General features: G+C 37.6%; 1 protein-coding gene across 1 annotated transcript in view; it reads left to right on the top strand.

The window, feature by feature from the left end:
- The window catches only part of LOC136838650 (uncharacterized), a 102,579-nt gene that overhangs the window by 19,563 nt on the left and 75,516 nt on the right, over nucleotides 1-7,500 (top strand). The window lies entirely within an intron of this gene.

Genomic DNA, 7,500 nt, shown 5'->3' with positions numbered 1-7,500 from the left:
GCTATTATTAGTATGAATATAGTCAGTGTAGACAAAAAATAAACAGTATTAATAAGAATATTTATAATTTTTGGGGCATACACAACTCCCAGGTCTCTCTTAAATTTATTTATCTCATTTATTAAATTATCTTAAATTTGTGATGATTGTATTAAATTCCTTTAAAAAAGACAGTACAGTAAATAAGCTTGAATGTTTGATGAATGTATTACATTTCCTTCAAGAAAGACAGTCCACTCTGATAGGTGACGTTCTAGACAGGAAAAACAAATGTTTGAGATTTGGCTGGAGGACTAAATCTCCGGAAAGAATGATCTAGTGCGTCAACTAAGTTTGAAAACTGAAGTAAGAGCAGGATCAACTAATCGCGAATGTGAAATGAAACTATCGGAGGTAAACAAACTAAATACAGACGACCATTTTCAAAAGTAATTCTTTGACAACCCCCCACCCCCTAGCCACCACCACCTACCTGTATTAGGTGTATTAACTATGAGTGAAGTCCTTCTTGGTAAAATCCGCTGTATTGGACAGTGATGTTTGATAGACATTTTATTTCTCCTCTTTTTTTTTTTATCACATACGGGTATAGTATTGTTTGGAAGCTTATTTTGCGAGTTAATGGTCCTGTAGACTTGCTTTATTCAAGTTTGTGCCCCGTATGAATGACGATAACTAACTGCAATTATATAGGCTACGTATTTACAGAGACAGGGCGCACGGAAGTATCGTGAACTCGTTTTCCTGTAATAATGAAAAGTGGAATAACCAGACTAACGAATTTACTGCAAATGTTTTTGCGTCGAGTTGACTTCAGATATATTTTATAGTTTACTTCCCAATATTTTTCAACTGCATGACGTGTCTCGATGGTGTTGCGATACCAGTTCAGCATAGAATGACTGAATAAACATGACCAGTGCCGTGCTCAATGACGTGTGAAGTGGGAGAATTAACGAAGGCACCCAAGTACAACCAAACTTTGGCCAGATAAGAGCTTTGGATCTCAGAAGTCTCGGTATATCTATGACGCAAGGAGGAAGTCAGTCAATCTCCACAGGAGGTGGGCAAATTTTATCCCAGACATAAATCAGAGGTCCACACCAGGCCTCATATTCATTCTTTCACATGTGTTCATTTGGGGTCGCCGCTGTGAACAACGGCCCGTGCCAGGTGAGGGCCTGCTCAGTCTAAAGCGACGACAAAACGATCCCAGATCAGGAGCCTTTGATGGTTTGATCAAACTTTCGTGCCGTTCACTTACAGAACCTGGAATACTCTGATAGTTTGTACACATTCTGGTCAGAGTACTTTAAAACGCGGAAAACCTGTGCTTTAATTTATTCCACCGCATTTTTGCTGCATTTTCAGACGGAGATTTATTTATTTAGAAATGGCCTTTGCCAATGATTTGGCAAAATTAGGAAAATTTGTACTCACCCGAGTCTCAGATGAAATGGGAACGTTAAAGAGACTTGTAACCAACTTTGGCAGTTATGCAGTCGGCAATAGGTCATAGCGAAGAGGGAAATCTTTTGTAAAGGAATTGTCCCTCTTGAGTTGCTTGCCTCTTGTGGCCCTTCGGTGCCAGTGACCTCTTTCTTGCGTGTCACTTTGTCAATTTTAATTTTTAGTCTGTTTTACCTATTTTATGGAGTGCCCTTGACAACAAACACATTGATAACATAAGGCCAAATTACTTGGCCAAGAAGTCCACATCTCTTTTGGCGGGCATAAAGTTTAAATTGAATGTAACATAAATCTTATGTTATACCCGTGAATTTAAATAAATCTTATGTTACGCATGAATTTAAGATGCATCCACAGTACACAGATTTATGATAATTACACGAATTCATAAGTGTCATCAGTACTTGAGTTTAGTAGTCGTTACGTTGTCTCTAGAATGTGTTCACAGTTCATGAACTTAGGAGTTAACCATACGTAAATTAAAGACAATTATAAAATCGGTCCCAGCTTTTTATATCTAGTCTCAAGGTATGTAGCTGATGACATTATATGCACATTTTATTTCCATCTAATTTCTGAGCTGTCTTGCCTAGTCATGTCCTCATAACATGAGTTGTTAGTTTTTAAATTTTTGTTCACTTTTTATTGATAAAATTTTTTGTCAGTTCGTGCCCATGTTTTTCGACCAGAATCATCTTTGCCTGGAGTACCACTGGTGTATATATCCCTGGTACCCGTGACCTCTACCAGCTTAGACCTTGAGTTTTTGAGAGTCACATCATGGAAAGGGTGAGACTGTTTGGTTGTGGATTATGAAATCTCTCTTTCTCAAGAGTAAACAATCAGTTTGGTGCAATCGATGTTGATAAGTAATACTGTAGTACCAGCTGCAGTCGCCGATTTTTCAGTTATTTCAGGTAATAAAATATGCCCGTAAGGTGTCTGGAAAATTGAGAAGAGGATTCAGATAATGGATGTGACATAGCCAATGTTAGCGACGCATTTAAGTCAAGGTGCCTTACTCTCTGTCTGTCTGTCTGTCTGTCTGTCTGTCTGTCTGTCTGTCTGTCTGTCTGTCTGTCTGTCTGTCTGTCTGTCTGTCTCTCTCTCAAAAAAACAGGTATTAAGCAACGCAGAGGCGAAACGTGAAAAGAAAATCCTTCCCTTGGCATACCGACGAGATGACTCATTTCTTCTTTTAAAGACAGAATGAAGTTCTCCGGCATGCGTCGGAGAAGATGGATCTTTAAGGTTGCACTTTGTTGATTTGTTACTTGTTCTTATAAGCAATAGTCCGCGGTAGTTCAGATGCAATGCCACCTCAGTCTAACATAACGATAACATGACGTTATGACGTGCTACTAAGTCAATTTCATAAGCCTGGAATTTTTTCCTTTTTTGTTAAACGGTTGCTGGAGATTGTGATGATTACGGATATTTGTTTATTTTCATTGAACGCCTGCATTATTATTTATTATTTATGAACGCGATTATTTAGACATGTAAAAATGCCCATCAACTTAATTATTCTTCAAAGATTAGGAAGAGAGCGAGAGAGAAGAATTACAGTGTGTATATATATATATATATATATATATATATATATATATATATATATATATATATATATATATATATATATATATATATATGTGTGTGGCATGTATGTATTATGTTCAAGATTAATACGTTTCTCCTAACATGGAGTGGCTCCTAAGAAAAATAAACTGAAGCCGTGGTTGCATATATATTCTTAATTGTTGAATCGTGGATGAACATCCTTTGTAGTCAATTTCCACCACGGCATTAGGTACTTCATTCGCCTACACTGAAGACTTGTAAGCAGTTCGTCGAACTCCCCACAAACACAGCGCTATTCACCTCTATTCTGAACGATTCGTGTGCTGCTTGGATGTCGAGGCCCTTCCTTTCCAACACCTTCTTGCTCCATCCAAACAGCGCTTTGTAGGTCTTCCTCTCCTGCTGATGCTTCCGAATTATTCACATTTTACCGACTTTTCGTCTTTTTGCAATCCTTTCACATAGCCTACATTTTTATAACAATCTTACCCATCGCAGTTTATGCATGTAATGTAAAATGCAATACAGTTCTTTATATAACACTTTTCATACCAAACAGGATAAAGGTATAAATGGAAATCTCAAAAGTATGAAGTGCTAGATTGGCTCTCTCTCTCTCTCTCTCTCTCTCTCTCTCTCTCTCTCTCTCTCTCTCTCTCTCTCTCTCTCTGTGAGCGTAGGAATGTCCGGTAATAATAAAATCTTTGCTCATGTATCCTTCAACAAGGTCCCGTCCGTTAACTCCATCGCTAACGTGGAATGAAGCAGCTAACATTGCGGAGTCGAAGGTCATCATCTCCCAACTACACAGCGTTGTACTGTATACTCTCCGCGAGGGACTTGAGGTCATACCTCTTTCTACTGGCAATGGTATTTTAGTTGTTTTTCAAACTGCTAGGAAGATGCTTGGTACTGTATGTATTACTGTATTTTTTGCCAGCGGCATGTAATCTTGTAAGTATCTGTAGAACTACATTACTCAGTGATCAAGTGTAATACTTACGCATTGAAAAGTCAGACTTGTTGATAAATCTTCATACCCTTCGTAGTTATGGGTCGTATAATCTGGTGGATATGTTTGATTGGGATTTACACACATTTGCTCTTGTTTAATCGTTTGCATGTTTTTATTCCTAAGAACTTTTACTCGATCATGTTGTCTTATGCATGGAATAACATCAGATGACGTAATTTTTTCATGAATCCGGTTTGTCAGAAACTGTCGTTGTCAGGATTACTGTCTCATGAAAGCAGGCCACTATTTCGCGGGCTTCTCCTTCCTTTAGATGAATACCAGCCAGTCTCGAGAGTTCGTCTCTTGTAAGGGAAAAGTGGTCGATATGGTGGCTAGGGAAGGGCTAGAGGACCTGTACAGAGAGAATGACATGGGTCAGGAACAGCTTCGCGTGTAAATTTACACGATAAGTAGGATGGAAATTCATCAGGAATTCTACCGTGCTGAGGGGAAACTGATGTAAGCTTTTAGAGCGATCCCTCTTTGATCACCTACAGCACTGTCTTCTTTCGTGGCTTAATTTGGTTCTCCTTCTTCTCTTTTTAGATTCGGTCGTATTTTGTCAGGATCTAGGGACGAATTTCTTCATGTGAACCTTCATTGAAAATTCGGTTCCTCGCAGTCAACGAAAGTCGGGTTATCAGTGCTGTCTCCGATCATAAGGATAAAGTGTATCCTAAGCTTTGTTCTTGGTTTTACTGTTGAATGCAAACGACTACGTCCAGGGCTTTCGATACGTACGGATACATAATGAGACGAATTTTAGCAAAAAGCACAACTTTACCAATTCGTGTTCATGAAGGTGTATGAATGAATCCAAACTCATCTAGCAGAAGGTTCCTTATTCCCTCAAACAAGATACCGGCGTTCGTGACCCCGCATTTGTGACTCCAGCTCAGCTAATTAAAAAGAAGTCGGTCAGGCACTGAGACATTCACTTGATTATACTGCCCTGTGGGCTAATGGCTTTGCTGTGAGATGTGACTGTGAATATTAAACTCTGCAGCGATAAACATACTGAATTTTACGCCAAATGATAAATGAGTAGAACCATCCATAAAATTCACTATAGCTGGTCCGCTGGTATAGTGGTTAGTGTTGTGGAGTGCCACTCAGATGTCGCAGGTTCGCGTCTCCCCGAGGGCGATGAAAATTCGCTGGTTCTGTATCATGATCAGTTACTGCTGCAATGTAGAGTCTGCGGTGGGAGGTTGAAACTAACATTCTTTGGAAGCTTGTTCCATGTGGATAGGTTTCATCTACTGAAATATAATAACAATAATGATGATGATGATGATAATCATCGCGTCCAACGCTGTGTGACGCAAAGGGCTTTTGTGAAATTCCGCCACTTCTTTTTTTGTGCTCCGTCTCATGCTGTGCACTGTAGGCATTATACGTAAGGTTGACTTAAGGTTCTTTGCAGCGTGCCATCGGCCCCTAGCTGCAGACCCTTTCGTTCCTTTTACTGTATCTCCTTTCATATTCTGTTTCTTCCATCTTACTTTCCACCCTCTCCTAACAGTTGATTCATAGGGCATCCGCGAGGTTTTCCTCTTGTTACACCTTTAAAACCTTGCTACTTCAATTTCCGTTTCAGCGCTGAATGACCCCATAGGTCCCAGTGCTTAGCCTTTGGTCTAAATTCTGTATTCAATTCAATTCCACAAATCTCCACTTCTCCAGCTCCTTTCTCGTAATTCTCATCCAAGTACAGTAGGTCTGGGTCTTCCAACTCTTCTGATGCCCACAGGAGTCCAGATGTCACTGTCACTTCTAGCCTTCTCTGAGGGGGTTTGTGCTAATTACATGTCCAAGCCACGTCCATCTCTCTTTCTTCATTATCTCATTTACATATGGCGCTCCCGTAATTTCCCTTAAGGTGTTTACTGTGCATTATGTTATGGAATATAAATTCGTAATTTTCTGGAGTGAACTTGGGAAAAAGGGCTCAAGAATAATGTTCGGAAGCTCAGCGTGGGTATGTTTTTTTTTTTTATGCCACAGTGAGCTGTTGATCGTATGCCAATGTATGTACAATAGATACGACAGACACACACACTATATATATATATATATGTATGTGTATATATATATATATATATATATATATATATATATATATATATATATATATATATATATATATATGACTGCCCCTGATCCGCGTGTGTGTGTGTGTGTGTGTGTGTGTGCGCGCGCGCGTGCGTGCGTGAGCGCACTCAACCTAGTTTTGTCTGAAGGATCGAATGGTTAATATTGTCCATCTTCTAAACCAGCAATCATCTCACTGAAGAGTTAGGCACGGTTCCCTCAACAGTATATATATATATATATATATATATATATATATATATATATATATATATATATATATATATATATATATATATATATATATATATATATATATATAACAAAGTTTCAGCCACGAAGGATAGTGAAACAATGGAGTTGGTAAGTACCTTCGTTTTATTATCAAGACATGGTCACAGCAACTTGGCAATAAGACGCAAGTACTTAGCATGTCCATTGTTTCACTTTCCTTCGTGGCTGAAACTTTGTTCATATAATCATCACGTTTTCACCTTTTCGTGATTGAAAATCAAATGTATATAATAGTAAATATATATATATATATATATATATATATATATATATATATATATATATATTTATATATATTTATATATATATATATATATATATATATATATATATATATATATATATATATATATATATATATATATATATATATATATATATTATTGTGTGTAGGAATATACATGGCTATGATTACTAATATATATATATATATATATATATATATATATATATATATATATATATATATATATATATATATATATATATACAAATATTGGTGTGTGTGTAGGAATATACATGGCTATGATTACCAGAACTAATGTGAGCTTACGTGTATTCTTGTATTTCCTGCAAGGACTTCTTCACTTTCTGGTTTCGTCAACTTTTTTTTTTTTGGATCCTTATCCTATCTTAGAACCTGATATGCAAGGGGAAATATACTTCCCTCAGCGATGTCAGTCTTAGATGGGGAACGTATCCAAAACCGCTGAGGAAAACAGCAAATAGAGAATCCCCAGTGCTTGTCTACGTGTGCTCCTTATTAGCTAACTGGTCGAACACTTGTTAAATGGTAACGTCAGGCAATCCAGTTTGTTTGATTGGATCTCATTTCACGAACGATCCCACTAACTTAAAAGATTCGAAATGTTCATCAGAGTGTCTAACGTAGTCGACGTCTTAAGTGTCATGTAAAGGTCTATTTCTTCTGTGAATTGCTTTCTGGCATTCCATTATCTTTTTTTTTCCCTCTAATTTTGTGCTTTCATTTTCCTCCTTGTATTTTACCTATGTACGTCACAGACACATGTTGGGGAGGAGTTTTG

The sequence above is a fragment of the Macrobrachium rosenbergii genome, chromosome 5 (assembly GCF_040412425.1).
Source record: "Macrobrachium rosenbergii isolate ZJJX-2024 chromosome 5, ASM4041242v1, whole genome shotgun sequence".
Taxonomy (NCBI): Eukaryota; Metazoa; Arthropoda; class Malacostraca; order Decapoda; family Palaemonidae; genus Macrobrachium; species Macrobrachium rosenbergii.
The sequence above is the reverse complement of the archived record's forward strand: the minus strand, read 5'-3'. Positions and strand labels throughout refer to the sequence as shown.